Source organism: Clarias gariepinus, chromosome 3 (assembly GCF_024256425.1).
Source record: "Clarias gariepinus isolate MV-2021 ecotype Netherlands chromosome 3, CGAR_prim_01v2, whole genome shotgun sequence".
Classification (NCBI taxonomy): domain Eukaryota; kingdom Metazoa; phylum Chordata; class Actinopteri; order Siluriformes; family Clariidae; genus Clarias; species Clarias gariepinus.
This window is the reverse complement of record NC_071102.1, coordinates 41,562,367-41,582,032: the sequence shown is the minus strand read 5'-3', so window position 1 is coordinate 41,582,032 and position 19,666 is coordinate 41,562,367. Positions and strand designations below refer to the sequence as shown.

Sequence of the window (19,666 nt, the reverse complement as noted above, 5' to 3'; positions counted from 1 at the left end):
AAATCACTGAAGTTTAAGCCCGCCAGTCCAGACCCAGGGGCACAAGCAGACCAGCACCCATAGCAGACTTATCTGCAGCAGCTAACTGCCTAGGGACAAGTGACAATGGCTGAGCTCCCTACAGTGTGGAGGGGTAGATGTTCTTTTACCACGCAATGTTGGCCAATGCATTCCTGCCCTGAAATCATTGGAAAAACTTAAAATTTGTCAACATAGAGTATCAGAATACAGCCCCCATTCCGCTAATCTGACTGCCCATCATTGGTGTTATATTCAAGTGCATTAGGACGAACCTGGTCGGCCTGCTCCCAAAGGCAGTGAGCTGCCACCACCGTTGTTTGGTTGTTAAGGAGCTATGAAAAGATACGAAAAGCAGGGCTGTTAGTAAACCTCAAAAAGTTCCACCTGGAATCAGACATGGGCTGCTGAAACCATAAAAAAAGGATAATGCAGTCCACACCTACCCACGGCCCACAACAAAAAACAGATATGTGCCTTTTTTGGGCTAGCAAGCTATTATCAATGATTTGTTTGGCAGCACCCCTTTCTAATCTCCTCAGAAGGGACAGCACAAAAATGTGTTGCAGACAGGGGAAATGGAGAGAGCTTTGCAAGATGCACATCACCAGTACCCACATCCTCTGCAACCCTGACTTCAACTGTCCATTCCTGGAACACACCAGAAAGGGGCTTGGTGCTGTCTTTCCCAAGGATTTTGATGGTGAAGAACATCTAGTCCTGTATGTAGGTAAGTAGGTCACACCAGCAAAGCGTGATAGGTCACACCAGCGAGAGACCACCGAGTGAAACCTTGGATTGTGAGTAACGCGGTTTGCGAATGTTCCGCAAGACAAGCAAAGATTTTAAATAAATTTTGACTTGGAAAACAAACAAGTCTTGGTTTAAAAGTACAGAGTATCATGTATCACGCATGCGCTTCTTGTTTTGACGCCGAGGGGTCACATGATTACAACTGAGTCAATGGTTTTTCTCTCTCTTTTGCTGAGGATTTGTGGGTAATCATTTCCCCTGCTGGGTCTTAGTGCGCTTCTCTTACTGGTATATAATTAACATTTGTGCACATGTGTACTGTTTACTACAATGCTGTGACCATGTGTGTGCGCGTAAAACATATTTTATTTTGTATCTGTATGTGTGTGTACAGCACGCATGATGAATAAAGCAAAAGCAAGTCTCATTAGAGAGGTTAAAAATCCATTTTCTCTCTCTGCTCAAGGCTCAGCCTGTTCTTTGTGTCTGTGCATGCGCACGTCATTAGACACTATGTCCCACACACACAGACCCCTCCCACTGTCACCTTCACAGACACACACACTCTCTTTCCCTCTACACAGAAACCTTGCTCTGTCACGATTCTTTTCAAAGGTAAAGTGCAGGTTAATTGGTTTTATTTTTACTTTAAAGCAATGATTCCATTAGTATGTCGCTCAATCGTGTGTCATTAGATTTCATGTTTATTTTTCAGGTAAAACAGTGTTTCCGTTGTGTGCACGGGTGTTAGTAAAAAAGTGTGGAGGAAGGGTAACTGTGTAAGACGAGAAGAAGGGGAGAGGGAAGCTTACTTTAGATTCACTCACACACACACAGCACCTGCGCGCACAAATGGAAACACTTATCTGTCAGAATTTATTTTAACTTTTTTTTTTTAAGGTAAAGTGCAGGTTAATTTGTTTTATTTTGTGTTAATTTTTTTTATGTATTTTTTTCGTCTGTGGAACAAATAATTTGAGTTTCCAGGAAAAATTTAATTTGGTTTACAAGTGTTTTGAAATATAAGCCTGCTTCTGGAATGAATTATGCTCGTAATCCAAGGTTCCACTAAACTACCTGGTGGGACAACACTTAAAACTGGTCATCAACCATGCTTCCCTACAGTCACCTGCTTCTTCAACAAGTGGCCAAGAACCCCTTTCACCTTTCTCTCTCATTTTTACATCTCCTTTCCAAATCAACAGGATTAATCATATTCCAGAGCGATGTGTGTCAGTGTAAGAAGAGAACACATGAAGCAATGCACCCATCATGTATAATGCTCACTGTTCAAGGATTGCTTTTTTTCTAATTTCTTCCATTTACCTGGAATTTCTTTAAGAAGTTTTTAGTAGATCCAAGGCTAGAGGTCACCTGCCTCACAGGAACCATGTGCACTGCAGGTTGGTATACAGGATTTACCCTTCCTTTCCCAACCCCTACTGGTTCTTCTTTTTCCAAGAGAAAGATTGAAGTCTTAGATCATGTGCTAGAAATCAAAGTTTAAATTAAGTTACAGTCCAGGAGCCTGTGCCATTAGATCTGTCACAAATCAGTCACCTTTCTCAACAAACTTCCTGATTCCTGTAACTTTTCACATTTCTTTTAAGATCAAACATGCCTTTCTCTGCATTTGGGTATTAGCTTGCACAACCACCACTGAGTTACTGCTGAGTTTTGTAAAGTATATGCTCTTGCAAGTATGCTTGAAGATGTTACAGAGCCCTCTTTTGAATTGCATGCCTGTAAGTGTTTGATCTGTTTCTGGACTTTGACGTATGCCTTTCGCATTTCCTTTGATGCCCTGTTTGTTGATTGATAGACCCATGCCTAATTCATTGACCACAATTTTGATTCATGTGTTTGTTTTTTGTTGTTGAGTCCTCTTAGAATCAGTACATAACGCCTAAAAAATGTCCCCAAATCCACCCCCTTCCAGCTTCATCACTGCACTGCAACAATGCAGCGTATTTTTTTCTGCAATACCAGAAGCTAGTCTTACTAAAATTGTACCATCTAATGTCAGACTCAGCAAAGGAGTTTATTAAATTTAGTCAACAAAAACACAGATGAAACCTTTCATCACAAGAGATATGAATGAAACTTGTCCTTAATGTGTCAGTCAGTGGACATACTTGCAGGGGTCAGAGTTGTGTAAGTATTACTGCCTAGAACATTCTCGGGCGGGAGTGATAATTTAGAAAAATAAATGCATATATGCACACCCACAAAGACTGTATACGTACTTGCAAAGTGTCATAAACCGGCGACATAGTCATTTGGTTCAGCGCTGTGTATGTGTCATCTCCGGGTCCTGGCAGACTCTTAAAGAGAAAACTTTATATAGTATTTATTCAATAACAGCTACAGTATAATGAAAATTTATATAAATCTTAATGAAGATAAAGACCTATAGTGAAAAATTCTCCCAGTACCTGAATATCTGTGCCTCTCTTAGCTCGTTTTTTCCACCTGCTCACACAAATGACATAAGCACATGACTGTTCAATCTGTTCACACTGTTAAACACTGGATTAAGCTGATCGAGCAGATTCCATGTAAAAAGTTGAATTTAGTCACTTACTCAGTAAACAGACAGCGAATGAGAACATAGAAAAGCAGAGCAGGAACAAGTGCAGCAGCTCCCCATATAGCAACCAGGCTCCACATCTCGGCTTGTCGAAACCAGTAAGTTTCTGCTATCACATCTGTTATAACACAGTGATTGTGACAAAGTGCTGGAGACTCCTTCCATAAATGCTAAGGAAACTCCACCTTATAAAAAAACTCAAAAAATCAATACTTGCCTCAAAAACACAATTCTTGTGTTTATTTAAACACATTTACCCATTTATCATCAGTAGCTAAGCCCTGCACAGACACACTCACACACACACACCATTAGCGTAGTTTAAAATAGATCATGCATTGACCAGCTAGAGTATCGTGTCTGTCTTAACACCTGCGGCAGCAGCTGCTGCTATTCTTAGTCACAAAAAATATATATTTTTTTTAATTCATCAGGGTTTCTAGAATTAACGCTTCAAATAAGGTAATGCAAGTTAATGTACATAATGATACAGTGGAATCTCGGATTACGAGCAGAATTCGTTCCGGAAGTGGGCTCGTATTCCAAAACACTCGTAAACCAAATTTTATTTTATTTATTAGATTAATTATTCCATAAGAAATAATGGAAACTTAAATTATTCGTTCTACAGCCCAAAAAAATAAATACCTAAAAATAATTAATACAAAATATTAAGTAAAAATAAAACAAATTAACCTGCACTTTACCTTTCAAAAAAGTAAAAAATATGTGTGTGTGTGTGTGTGTGTGAGGCTAGAGTAAGCCTGTCTCCCCCTCCTCATCTTACACATTAAAACTTTTTCCTCTCGTTTAAACATACTTACACACATCAACAGAAAGACTGACACACACACACACACCGCGATGAGTAAGAAAATAGATTTTTAACCTCTGTATTGAGAATTTCTTTTGCTTTACTTGCGCGCACACACGTGTATTATGAGAAACAGTACACGCGCTGTACACACGCGCTTCTGAACACAAAATAAAATATTTTTTACACACACAGGGTCACAGTGTTATAGTAAACAGTACACGCGTGCACGGATGTTGATTATACCAGTAAGAAACGAGCACTAAGACCCAGCAGGGGAGACGATTTCGCAGCGCAAGAGAGAGAAAAAACGGTGGCTCAGTTGTGATCACGTGACGCTCGGGGTCAAAACAAGAAGCGCATGCCTGAAACATGATACCCGGTGCTTGTAAACCAAGACAATGCTTGTTTTTAAAGTCAAAATTTTAAAAAATCTTTGCTCGTCTTGCAGAACACTCGTAAACCGTGTTACTCGTAATCCGAGGTTCCACTGTATTGTATTACATATTATATTAACAATACAACATTATTACAATATTAATTATGTAGAAATATTAAAATACACACATTTTATTACATTTTATAGTAGTTATTTGCTCTATAATTCTTCTTTATTTTTTTTATTTTAGTGAAGTTTGTTACTTCTTTATTTTGCTATTGTCTGTATCCTTGTCATAGTAATAAAAATTATTTTAAAGACAGACATTTTCTAAACTGTTATATTAGTGACATGACAGCAGATTTAAAAAAAACAATAGAAAGAGCTGAAATATGTAAAAAGTTTACCTGGCAGTGACATGAGGATTGCTGCTACTATAATATTTCTTGACATTCTGTAAAACACAGTACCATCAGCCTTCACACTGCTGAGAATTAAAGATCCAACTAATATTGACCACTGGCCAAAAGCTTCCAGGAGGAAAAAAATCTCTATTTCTATTTGATTAAAGAGTAAGCCTGTTCATCCTTCACTGGTACTGCACTTGTAAGCAACAATGAGTGTTTTTTGACACATACAGAAAGTTACAAAACTGAGTAATGCACTTACCACAGCATTGGTTTATCACACCCTGTTAGTCACTTCCTGTCTCTTCTCTTCTTCATGTGAGAACAGACACTGAAGTCTGACTAATGCCACTTTCTTAATAAATATTTCTTTTGTGATATTTTTGTTTGTAATTTAACATAAAAAGTTAATTTGATACTCATGATTTATTACACATACAGTGAAATATTTCCAAGTCTTTTTGGTTTTAATTTTGATGATTATGGCAGAGTGGTTAGCACTGTGGCCTTGTACCTTCTGGTTTGAGGGTTCGATTCCTGCCACTTGGCTGTGTGTGGAGTTTCCATATTTTCCCCGTGCTTAATGGGTTACCTCCAGGTACTCCAGTTTTTTTCCACAGACATGCAGATTGGGCTAATTGGCTACCCATATTACCCATAGCAGTTAAATGAGCATGTGTGTGTTTGTGCACACCCTGAGATGGATTGGCACTCTTTCTAGGGTATGCCCTGCTTTGTGCCCAAAATCTTCTGGGACAGGTTCCAGGACCCTGTGACCCTGTATCAAGATAAGCTGTATAAAAGATAAAGATAATTGAGTTTGAGGAATATTCTATTCACACAGTATAGAAACAATGTATTGTAAAGTTAACATGATGACAACGAATGACTGACGCCATTCTCCACCATTATATGTAGGGTTTACATAATAAAGACAATAATTGATGGTTGCATTGTCCACCAATGAATGTAGACATTTTAATGTAGACACAATGCTCAACGCATCCTTCACCATTAATAGGTAATGTTTAGCTCTGGGTCAGAGTTGTATCGAATCTTTAACAATTCGGGTTAAATTGATTAACTGAAACAAAATGTATAATGTACACTTTATTGACTACCCGTCCAGCGTTTAATACGATTTAGTGCATCTTACCAGTTCTGCTTATCACGTGGCCAATGACGATAACACAAAATCCATAACGATAACACAAAAAGTACCCCATTTACTTCTTGCAAGCGGTCCCATTGTTGAAGCAATATAATTGCATGTCTGGAAAGCTTCTTATGTTCTTCTAAAGTCAGAAGACTTTTATGCTTCCAAAACACTATCAATTCGCTTATCACTGGATCTACACCCTGCTGAACACCCAGGTCACCAAGTGGAATACACGGGAAGGAGGTAACCTGGTTAACTGAGGTCACCAATCCACCTTGAGCACCTTCCCCTGTACCAGGAAAGTTTTGACGTGACAGGGCATCCGCATTACGGTTGCTTCTTCCGGACCTATATTTGATCTCAAAATCAAATGAAGCCAATTGAGCAGCCCAACACTGCTCCATGGCACCCAACTTTGCAGATGTCAGGTAGCTGAGGAGATTGTTGTCAGTAAAGACAACACACTTATGGCCCAACAGATACTCCCTAAATTTCTCGGTCATGGCCCACTTGAGCCGCAACAATTCCAGTTTTAAGGAGCTGTATTTAGATGGATTCTGCTCAGTGGGCCCAAGACTACGACTACCATAAGCAATTGGCCGTATCTTACTTTGTTGTTCCTGGGACAGGACTGCTCCTAGCGCTCCATGACTACCATTGACCTCTAAAATAAATGGTAGTGAAAAGTCTGCATAGGCAAGCACCGGGGCTGTAGTTAGTTTAACTTTTAACCCCTCGAAGGTACACTGACATTGTGCGGACCAAGCTTCAGCAAAATCTTAAACATTTTGCCTCGGACGTTTGGAGTTTGCCAGCTGAGCTACCAACCTATGGAGGGGGGCAGCAAACTTGGCAAATCCCTCCACAAAGCGCCGGTAGTAGCTAGCAAATCCCAAAAATAAACACAACTCAGCAACACTGGTGGAACGAGGTCACTGTGCAACTGCCTCCACTTTTCTTGGGTCAGTTGACACCCCTGCTGCAGAGATGACATGCCCTAAATAACGCACTTCCTTTTTAAAGAAGGCACACTTGGACAATTTGGCTTGTTTTGAGTCTGTAACCGACTCAAAACAACCTCCATCCGAGCACGGTCCACTGAAGAGGAAAACACAATAATATCATCAAGATACAACAGAAGGGACTGGTACTGCTGATCACCAAACAACCGTTCCATCAGTCTCTGGAAGGTATTTGGAGCAATGCACAACCCAAAAGGCATCCTATTCCACTCAAAGAGGCCGAAAGGGGTGCAAAAAGCGGTTTTAGGCTTATCCAAGTCTCCTTAATGCGTGGCAGAGGAAACACGTCCTTTCTAGTCTTCACATTTAAGCGACGGTAGTCCACACACATATGCAGACTACCGTCCTTCTTTTTGACGAGCACTATAGGCAAGGCGTAAGGACTACAGCTTTTTCGGATTACCTGAGTGTCCAGCAGTTGATTAATATGTGCTTTTACCACCTGTGCTTTTACCACCTCATACTCAGACGGGGGAATACATCTAATACGTCTGGATTTCATCCACCAAAGGTATATCATAAGATATCAGATTAGTGCAGCCTAAGGCCCCATCATTTGTAAAAAAAAACACGGACATGTACTTCTCCAGCAATGCCCTCACCTTACCCTGGTCTTATTCTGACAACACAGATAAATCCAGCATGGCTATCTGTTCTGGTACCGTAGGAGAAACTTGCAGCAACTCGCAACTTTCGTGACCCCTGGAGACAAACTAATTACATCAGCCTTTTTCACAGTACCAATAACAGTATGAACATACAGCACTACGTCTACAGTTTTAACACTCACTATGGGCACGTAGACCATACCACCATCCACCCCTAAAAAAGCAGGAGAAACCAACAGCCCTGCCGGTAGACCAAAAGTAGGTGGCTCAAACAGTACTGTCCCAACTGAATACTGAGCGGAACAAGTCGCAGCAACCCACTTCAGGGTGCCACCTGGGATGCGCCATGCCTGACGCCCACGTACCTTAACTCGCCCTTCATCAGAAACTGGCTGGGTATCAACCTGATGACAATGGTGTAGAGCCTGAAAATAGAACTAAGATTTCCAATCAGCCTTTGAATAGGGAGGTGCTTTGCTCTGATAGGTCACCACTGCTGTCACCCACCTAAACCCACTACAGATACATACAAACAGTTTGGAAAGTGAAAATAAATTAGGTTATTCTAGTACTGTTTAATAGATCAACGAAAGTCACAAGAGCAGAGTCTTGGGTTTTATCTTACAGGTTAGTTATGAAACAAGCACCAATTTCAGCAAAGTATGCAGCTTTGTTTGTTTACTTGCATTATGTTTCGTTCTCATCCGTTGGTTCGCCTCCAGCAAAGGGAATCACGGCGTTGCTGATTGGTTGGTGCGCTGTTGTAGAGATGACGTCTTTCAGGAAAGCCCTTCGGTGAGGCGTTGGTTGTCTGGTTACCGATGGTTGCGCTCTGGAACTTCTCCTAAAGGTTTCTTCGTTGCGGGACTTTGGAGTTCTGGAGTTCTGATGTCTCGTTGAGAGCTCTTGAAGAGCGGATGACGCCAGCAGCGGTGGCGTAGCGCCGCAAGGGCGGAAGCCCGAGTGGCTTGGAAGATGTTGTAGGTTGCCGTCGTGATGGTAACTTTTTTCCTTTTTGAACTTCTACTCCTTAAGGTTTTTGTCCCTTCGGGGTCAGTCCATCCTACGGGTGATTGGTCCAATCGGATGTGGTTGTGGGGCTTAGCCACGCCTCACATGGTTCCTCCTTTTGTGCATACATTAGCCCGGTGTTTTGGCTGTCACGTGGGGCCCAACTGGTTGAAGTTTTTTAATACTTTTTATAAAGTAATTTTGCATGAGTTCTGTTCATGCTACCCATTTCCTATGTTCACCAATGTTCTTTGATGTCCATCTAAAGCTGGCTTTATTCAAACATTACATATTTTACCCACTCATTCCATCTTTTATGTAATAAAAGGGGTTTGTAAATGCTGATTACACCTTTAAAGTTATAAAGAATAATCAAACATACACACAGGAATAAAAATACTGAGTAAATATATGTATATGCGTTTTGCCCTACTGGCACACTTTAAAGATGTTTAAAATATTGTTGATGCCGTATGCCTTTGCGGTCACGACTGCGCCGACTCCTTTTTCTTTGTTCTTGTTCTTTAAGTTAGTTTCCAGTGATCTAAAACCAGCAAATTTATCACCATTGAGTACATTAGGCTTAATAGAGACACCCTTGTTTTTATTAGTATACAATGTTCTCACAATTCAACGTTTTTAACTCCGGATCCAAGCTGGTCAAGTGAGATCCTGAGGGAGAACAAAGGATGCAAAGCAAAGCAGTGTCCCCAATGGAAGCGTTAGGAACAGGCTGAGAGCCCGTGCACACTGCACACCTCTGTCTAGCATCCTGCTCCCCAACATCCAGTCATTGGAGAACAAACTCAATAACCTTAGGGCCAGGGTAAAATTCATATAAAATGAAGTGAGAAGTGACAAATTAAATTTGAATTTGAACTATAACCTTGGGTTCTGGGTATCGGGTCAATGTTAATTATGAAAAGTGTTTGGTTCTGGTTTCAACTAAGGTGAACTGGAATATGCATAATGGGAGTTGCAGTCTGCTTCCACTATACTGGTATGGGGTTTACTCACAGTCACTGTTGCCAGTGGCCTGACAATATGTAACAGTCATGCAATTTCTGTCGCCCTACATTGGCCTCCTGAACCAGAGTGATAAAACAAAAACTCGGCTCTAAAACATGGCTCTAACCTGAATTATTGAATCATTCATTTTCTACATTACATTTCACTGGGGTGCAAACTTTATGTAAACTACACAGCAAATTCCCCAATGTTGATTTAACACCCAGCCGTGTTTAAGTCTACTAGGACTTAACTCTGAGAATTAAATTAACATTGGGGATTTTACTGTGTATGCCACCACCTACTATACATTTGGATTTATTTCTTCACTGATTCGGATGAATGCTTTTGAACTCTTGCTTCTGTGTCCTTGACTGTAACTCTGTTTAACGTTTTGGGTCTATTGCCCTTGGAATTTCTTTTTCAAACTCTCGCTTCAGTTATTTATAAGTTGAAAGACTATTCAATGCTCTTATACACACTTGCACATCATTCATCAAAATTCTGTTTTTGGGATCTATTCTCTTACTGTCCACAGAGGTGGCGCTGAAAGAATAATCTGGACATAATATGGACCCTGCAGATTTTGACTAGATATGATCAGCCTTGGAAAACCAAGCAATTATCTTTGGAGCACATGCTCATTGCAGGCACTACCTGATCTCACAGCCCAGCTGAAAAAACTTCAGAGAGCACCAAATGCAAATACCTCGTAGCAACCAGAGCCACACCTACCTTTGCTGCCAATGTCTGGGAGAGGATATCCACATTTTTTCTTTTTATGGGGGAGCATAGCCATGCTTTTTCCTTTCTCAGTGTTCACTGATCTTTAAGCTATAGGCCACCACCTTCTGGTATGTCAGGTGGCCTGCTCATAACATTCCTCACAGCAAAGGGCCAGGGAGAGGAGCTCCCCACTTTGGAATGCCCAAGGCGCTTGCTGCATCAGCTTGGAGAAGTCTCCAGGGAGATGAGGATTGTATGTGATCACTTTTGTTTTTGGTAGAGAGGTGCTAAACTGCTAAGACTTCGCCAAGAGTCTGGTTTGGCCCATTAAAGGGCCATTGAGTTTTGGACCCTAGCTGCGTCAAGCGGTTTTAAAATATATATATATTTAAAGTTTATTTTCTTAGCAGGATTGTCTGAAGTATTTAAAGATGAACTGATATTCTAGCCTAACAACTAACAACCTTAGCCTAACAACTAACAACATTCTGCAATTTCTGGTGGACCACGTTAAAAGAGGACATGTTAAATTTTGTGGCGGCATGTGAGATTTGTACAGGGTCAAAGATGACAACCAACCTTCCTCTGGTCTTCTCAGACCCTTACCTGTTCCACATCACCCCTGATCACACACCTCATTGGTCTTTGTCACAATCTGACCTATATCAGACAGAATCACCAAGGCATACACTTTCCCTGTGATATCATTTCAGACGGAGGACCATAGGTTATCTCAAATTCTGTAAGGCAATGTTCTGACTTGCCACTTCTAGCTTATCATCTGGGTTCCACTCCCAATCCAGTGGGCAAACTGAGACAAAGAATCATGCACTACAAGTTAGTCTTAGATGCATGACCATAAGGGGCACCTTCTGGAACAAGGTTGAAGGTTCAAGATTTTTGTGAATGCCACTATATGTGCAGACATACAAAGGAATCAAAATATTGTTTCTCTTCTCTCTCAACATGTGTTTACATTGTCAATGCCAAAAAAGCAGTCAATAGTACTTACTTATACTATACTTGTAATAAATAGATATAAATAAACTGTGTGTATATCTAGTACACACTTGAATAAATATACTGTACATCTGAATGGATGTAAACCGTGAATTCTGTAAATATGCAAATATATATCCAAAGGCCAATTGTTCATAAAGTGCAAATATGTGTGCAGAGTCATGCAGAGAGTATAAAGTGTCATGTGCAATAAAAAATGTGTAAGGTGAGGTGAAGATTTTTTTAGAGTTCAGGAGTAGTTGTGAGAGGTGGGAGGTAGTGGACAGAGTTCAGCTTCCTGACAGCCTGATGGATAAAGCTGTTAGAAAGCCTTGTGAAACGAGCCTGTTGGCTCGGGTGGTTTGTATTTATTTACAGTGGTGTGAAAAACTATTTGCCCCCTTCCTGATTTCTTATTCTTTTGCATGTTTCTCACACTTAAATGTTTCTGCTTATCAAAAACCGTTAACTATTAGGCAAAGATAACATAATTGAACACAAAATGCAGTTTTTAAATGAAGGTTTACGTTATTAAGGGAGAAAAAAAACTCTAAATCTACATGGCCCTGTGTGAAAAAGTGATTGCCCCCCTTGTTAAAAAATAACTTAACTGTGGTTTATCACACCTGAGTTCAATTTCTGTAGACACCCCCAGGCCTGATTACTGCCAAACCTGTTTCAATCAAGAAATCACTTAAATAGGAGCTACCTGACACAGAGAAGTAGACCAAAAGCACCTCAAAAGCTAGACATCATGCCAAGATCCAAAGAAATTCAGGAACAAATGAGAACAAAAGTAATTGAGATCTATCAGTCTGGTAAAGGTTATAAAGGCATTTCTAAAGCTTTGGGACTCCAGCGAACCACAGTGAGAGCCATTATCCACAAATGGCAAAAACATGGAAAAGTGGTGAACCTTCCCAGGAGTGGCCGGCCGACCAAAATTACCCCAAGAGCGCAGAGACAACTTATCCGAGAGGCCACAAAAGACCCCAGGACAACATCTGCAGGCCTCACTTGCCTCAATTAAGGTCAGTGTTCACGACTCCACCATAAGAAAGAGACTGGGCAAAAACGGCCTACATGGCAGATTTCCAAGGCGCAAACCACTTTTAAGCAAAAAGAACATTAAGGCTCGTCTCAATTTTGCTAAAAAACATCTCAATGATTGCCAAGACTTTTGGGAAAATACCTTGTGGACCGACGAGACAAAAGTTGAACTTTTTGGAAGGTGCGTGTCCCATTACATCTGGCGTAAAAGTAACACAGCATTTCAGAAAAAGAACATCATACCAACAGTAAAATATGGTGGTGGTAGTGTGATGGTCTGGGGTTGTTTTGCTGCTTCAGGACCTGGAAGGCTTGCTGTGATAGATGGAACCATGAATTCTACTGTCTACCAAAAAATCCTGAAGGAGAATGTCCGGCCTTCTGTTCGTCAACTCAAGCTGAAGCGATCTTGGGTGCTGCAGCAGGACAATGACCCAAAACACACCAGCAAATCCACCTCTGAATGGCTGAAGAAAAACAAATTGAAGACTTTGGAGTGGCAACAAAGTCCTGACCTGAATCCTATTGAGATGTTGTGGCATGACCTTAAAAAGGCGGTTCATTCTAGAAAACTGCTGAATTACAACAATTCTGCAAAGATGAGTGGACCAAAATTCCTCCAGAGCGCTGTAAAAGACTCGTTGCAAGTTATCGCAAACGTTTGATTGCAGTTATTGCTGCTAAGGGTGGCCCAACCAGTTATTAGGTTCAGGGGGCAATTACTTTTTCACACAGGGCCATGTAGGTTTGGATTTTTTTTCTCCCTAAATAATAAAAACCAACTGCATTTTGTGTTTACTTGTGTTATCTTTGACTAATAGTTAAATGTGTTTGATGATCAGAAACATTTTGTGTGACAAGCATGCAAAAAAATAAGAAATCAGGAAGGGGGCAAATAGTTTTTTACACCACTGTACAAGGAGGCATTCATCTCAGGAAACTTCCAGTTGATTGTATGTGGAATGGTCCACATTATTAAAATATCGACTCAATTTACTCACAGCTGCTGTTTGTTGGGAGGAGACCCTTAGTGTCATGTGTGGACTTTGAGGCTTCACAGATTCTATAAACGAAAGACAAAAAATAAAGCAAATGCTTATCAAGAAATAAACTCAGGGAAAAGTGACAACTAACAATTAAAGACATAATGGTTTAAGAAGACAAAGAAAAAATATAAATGTATTCTAGGAACCCACACCCCCCCAAAAAATCTTATTAAGTGTCCAGCCAAATTTGAATGACTAAAAACAATGTCACTAACTTAAAATTAGTTTTCCACAAGCAAACAAAACAGCTTTTAGTGAAGGAAAATGAACGCAAGAGAAAAATGGTGTTTCCTAATGCTGACCTTTTGGCCTTCGCCCTCTTCCCTTTTCCCAGAGTCTGCTCTGGGGTTATAAGAGGGACACTAAAGACGAACACAGCATTTCCTTTCGATCTTCTCTGTGGTTGACTACAGAAACAAACACAGGACATTTTTAGATGAATCTTTTTATCAGCTTCTTAACACCTCTTATAGTGTGTAGCATTACACATTAAGACATCAACTTGCACTTATATGGTCTATAATTAAACCGGGCTATACATTTACATACAACTGAATCCCAAGCTAGCAGTGGGCTACCTCAGGTTAACCTAGGTAGAATGCAACGGTATAGCGGCTAAGTTACATTAGAAAACACACACGTTCAAGACAATGTCTTTAACATGTAGCGCAACCACATAAAGGCACTTCTATCTAGGAGGAGATAAGGAGTGCATTGAGTAAAAAAGTTGCTTGCTCTTTGGGTTTTAAAGCATTGCCAGCCCGTAAGATAAAGAATTCTCGTTTGTGTAACTCAGTTTAAAAATATTAACCTGACCGTTACATACTAGTTCCCTATGTGAGAATCTTGTTTTGTGTTTTTTTGGTGTTGTAAAACTAACTGAGCAAAATGGATGTTGATGCTAAAACTGTTAATGTACAGGATGGTAAAAGGCATTAAAAGGTCTGTGAAAAAACTGTAGAATTTTCGGTAGGTCCTTTTGTAACTCATCACAATCTGGCAGCTAAAGTAATATCTTTATTGAGTTCATTGTACATATCTGACAAACATGATGATGACGATGATGATGATTGTGATGATCGTGTGTCTGATATGGCTGTGGTACAAACTTTGCAGACAGCGGTGAATAAGTGAATTTATTGCTCAGTTCTTATTCACCTCTTCAGTGCTTTATTCGACACAAACAAAAATAATCACAGCAGGTTGTAAAAAACGTCAAAACGTAGCAACATCACACTTAAACTGTAACATCTTCAGAAAAAGGAAAAATAAGGAATTTGGCCTTGCTTTAATACAATGTGTAGGAGTGCAATACTTAACATCCCAACTCGCTCTTACTTTATTTCTTTATTTTCTTTTATTTGTAGGAGTAAATGTTGTCAGAAAAACAATAAGAACAAATAAGGCTTTTCTTTTACATGAATATCCTGACATATAAGTGTTTCCATTTATGTGTACAGGCACTCTGTATGTCACTGTGTGTTTGTGTATGTGTGTAAAGCTAAAGTAAAAGGAGAGGAGGAATAAGACTCTCTCCTCTCCCTCTTCTTGTCCTACACAGTAACTCTTCCTCCTCTATTATTTGAGTTTCACACACACGCACACACTAAAGTAAACACTGTTTTCTTGGGTAAAAAAAAGTAAAGTAAAAATAAAACAAATTGGCCTAGGTAGGGATGGGAATTGATAAGATTTTTACGATTCCAATTCCAGTTTCGATTCGGCTTAACGATTCGATTCTTTATCGATTCACTTATCAATTCTCATTTGGAAGAAAAGGGACAACAAATTGTTGATTAGCATCACCAATGAAAAAATTTATTAAATAATAAAATTAATTTTCTTCAGTAAAATTAACAAAATACAACAAATTATTTTGTGGCAATTCTACAAGAATGTCCAACATTTTTTGGTGAAATACAACCAGACTTTTGAGCGTTTGTTCCGCTTAGGCGCCATGCTTACTTTTGACTGAGCGTAAGCTAGGCAACGTGCGTAAGTTACGCAATGCGCGTGATTACGTCATTCGTGCCCACTGGAATCGTTAGGGGAATCGTTTGCAAATTTTGCAACCGATTCCGAGGAATTGAAACACTGGGAACCGGTTCTCAACAAGAACCGGTTTTCGATTCCCATCCCTAGGCCTAGGAGTGGCACAGTGGTAAAGTGTTGTCCTATCATCCAGAGATCGCTGGTTCGATTCCCCGGGGATGCTGTAACCACTCATGGCCCTCACAGAGGGAAGGGATGAAAGATACTTTGCGCTCCCACATTAATCACAGCTTTATAGTCAATCAGGGGCGTCTGTGAGCTCACACAAGTGGTAGGAGCGCATAGCGCTGTCCTCTGAGTGTGTTACGCCGCCCCCAACGGTGCGTGAGCGAGCAGTTTAAAAAAATGCGGCCGGCTGGCGTCACGTGGTTCGGAGGAAACACGTGATAGTCTTCGGCCCTCCCAACTGAGTGGTAGAAATAGCCTTAATGTGGGAGCCCCCTAGTGACGGGCAGAAATTGGACACAGTTAAAATAGGGAGAAAATCTGGAAAAAAATCTCCACCAAAATTTTTTTACCTGCACTTTACCTTAGAGTAAATTAGAGTGTGTGTGTGTGTGTGTGTGTGTGTGTTTGTAAAGGCGAGGGGAGGAGGGGTGTGTGTGTGTGTGTGAAGGAGAGGAGAAGGGGTGTGTGTACAGGGGCACAGTGTCCAATGAGGCATGAACACAAAGTGCAGGCTGACAGAGAGAGAGATAGAAAATTGATCTTTAACCTCTCTAATAAGACTTGCTTTTGCTTTACACTAGCACACACACATGTTATAATAAAAAGTACACGCGTGATGTACACCCACATATACAAACACGAAATAAAAGATGTTTTATGTGGTCACGGTGTTATAGTAAACAGTACACGCATGCACGGATGATGTTGATTATACGAGTGAGGGATACGCACTAAGACCAAGCAGGGCAAGAGAGAGAAAACCATTGGCTCAGTTGTGAACCACATGACGCTCTGCTTCAAAACACGAAGTGCATGAATGGCTCTCAGACCGTTTTATTTACTGAGGAAATTCACCACCATTTTCATTATCGGAGTGTACATTCCACCTAGCGTTATTGATAAGGAATAGTTCCCAGCTAGCCAGCTAATTAGGTCTCTGAGTGAGCCATTTAGTTTTTTGTTAATTTATTTTGTCATGTCAATCTGTCTTGTCTCAGCTAGCCAGCTAATTAGGCTTCTTAGTTAGCTATTTAGTTTTTCTGTTAATTTACAGTGGTGCGAAAAACTATTTGCCCCCTTCCTGATTTCTTATTCTTTTGCATGTTTGTCACACAAAATGTTTCTGATCATCAAACACATTTAACTATTAGTCAAAGATAACACAAGTAAACACAAAATGCAGTTTTTAAATGATGGTTTTTATTATTTGGGGAGAAAAAAAATCCAAACCTACATGGCCCTGTGTGAAAAAGTAATTGCCCCCTGAACCTAATAACTGGTTGGGCCACCCTTAGCAGCAATAACTGCAATCAAGCGTTTGCGATAACTTACAACGAGTCTTTTACAGCGCTCTGGAGGAATTTTGGTCCACTCATCTTTGCAGAATTGTAATTCAGCTTCATTTGAGGGTTTTCTAGCATGAACCGCCTTTTTAAGGTCATGCCACAACATCTCAATAGGATTCAGGTCAGGACTGAAGACTAGGCCACTCCAAAGTCTTAATTTTGTTTTTCTTCAGCCATTCAGAGGTGGATTTGCTGGTGTGTTTTGGGTCATTGTCCTGCTGCAGCACCCAAGATCGCTTCAGCTTGAGTTGACGGACAGAAGGCCGGACATTCTCCTTCAGGATTTTTTGGTAGACAGTAGAATTCATGGTTCCATCTATCACAGCAAGCCTTCCAGGTCCTGAAGCAGCAAAACAACCCCAGACCATCACACTACCACCACCATATTTTACTGTTGGTATGATGTTCTTTTTCTGAAATGCTGTGTTACTTTTATGCCAGATGTAACGGGACACGCACCTTCCAAAAAGTTCGTCTCAGGTTACTTTGCTGTAACCCTGTTCCCAGAAAAGGCGGGAACGAGATGCTGCGTGAAAACGCTATGGGAACATCTTGTCATGTTGCCGGTTGTGAAGCATGTGTGTACCAAACACGCCAAATTTTTGGCTTTTATAACCTCGGTCAGGTGACGTCATCTGATAGGACGTACCTGCAGGTTATAAATAGGAGTGAACCGGAAACATTCCTCAGATTGATTTGTCTGAACGGACGTCCGGTCACATAGGCAGTGCGGCATTGGGACGCAGCATCTCGTTCCCGCCTTTTCAGGGAACAGGGTTACAGCAAAGTAACCCGAGACGTTCCCTTTCAAAGGCTACATTCGATGCTGCGTGAAAACACTATGGGAACGAGAGTGCCAACGCCGCCACACTGCAAGTGTCTGGACTCCAAGGTTGTGTAGCGTGTGCGCACAAGGCCGAGAAGGTCTCAGAACTATGTCTGGGTAGCTGACTCGAGGACCCGTGGGCCCGGTGTAGCATGAACATCCGAACTATAAATGTACTTGTGCGGAGAGGACAACCCTCCGTGTCACACACTTGCTGCAAGGGAATACCTCTTGCTAGTGCAATAGATGAGGCGATCCCCCTGGTTGAATGAGCCCTGATTCCTAGAGGCGAAGTGAGCCCACGCGCCTCATAGGAGAGGGCAATAGCTGTCCGATCCTCTTAGAGAGGTAACACCATTTAGAAAAACCATCTTAAGGGTCAGAAACCTGAGGGGTTTTTTTTAGCAGAAACTCCAGCACTGAAACAATTCGGCAGTGGACTGGGTCTACCTGCTTCGTCATGCACCAACTTTCAAATACATTCTATTTGAGGGGAGGCAGTCCTAGTACTTAGAATAGTCTTAATTACGCTGGCTGGAAGACCAGCTTGACTTAGAGTCAGAGAGTAGTAAAGGGGACATTTGCTGATCTTGCGAGGCAAAGAGGTCCACCTACGCTACATGAAATTTTCCCAGAATGTAAATCGCCCTGAGGGACAGGAATTTGGTGCGCTAGCTATTTAGCGGCGCGAGCACAGTCCGCCCTGGCGATTAATATATGAGACTGCCATAGTGTTGTCCACCCGCACTAGGACATGGTAGTCTTAACTGCTGGAGGAAGTGCTTTAGGGCCTGAAATAGAGCCATGATTTTGAGGCAATTGATGTGCCGCGCAAAAAGATGGCCTCTTCAGCTCCCTTGGGCTGGACGGTCATTTAAGACCGCACCCCAGCCCATGAGGGAAGTGTCTGTCGTTAGCATCTGCGACGACAAGACGAACTTAGAGTGGGACCCAGAGTCAGAAACAGGGGTCTGAACCACATAGGAAGGGTACGAAGCACCTGGCGCGTAGCCCTTATTGGGGATTGGCCCTAGAGTAAAATCCCCTGGTTCTTAGCCACAACTGAAATGCTCTCATGTGCAGAAGGTCCAAAGGTGTCACCGTGGATACAGCTGCCATGAGGGCTAAGATCTTTGAAAGTGATGGTCACTTTCTGGTCTAGCTTGATTTCCTTGACGGTGTTGAGAATGGATTTGACACGAGCGGGAGACAGCTGTGCCCGCTTATGCTCAAATTCCATGTGACACCCAAAAATGTTGTCCTCTAAACAGGAAAGAGCATGCTTTCATGGCATTGGATCTCAATCCTAGGAAACAAAGATTGGCTAGAACGACATGCTGATGTCGAAGCGCTAGCTACTGAGACTGGGCCAGCCAGTCATGTAATTCAATACGGATGCTCTGGAGTCGTAAGAGCCAGAACTACATCCATGTATTTTGTGTATGTGCGGGTGAAAAAGATAGACCAAATGGAAGGACCCGATACTGGTAAGCTTCGCCCCCGAAAGCGATCCTCAGGAACCTCCTGTGTTGTGGCAATATTTCTATTGATTTATTTTTAGATAGCGGTAAAGCCTGCAAAATCTAAAAAATTGGACGCAGCCCCCCGTTCCTCTTGCACTTTCCGGTTTCATGGAAGTGGAGACCACGCCATTGAAACGCGGAGGGTGATGTGAGAACTGAAT

The 19,666-nt window shown here is 41.4% G+C and overlaps 1 protein-coding gene across 1 annotated transcript in view; it reads right to left on the bottom strand.

The window, feature by feature from the left end:
• LOC128518710 (sialoadhesin-like) overlaps positions 1–19,666 on the bottom strand; it is a 1,187,000-nt gene that overhangs the window by 1,005,485 nt on the left and 161,849 nt on the right. The window lies entirely within an intron of this gene.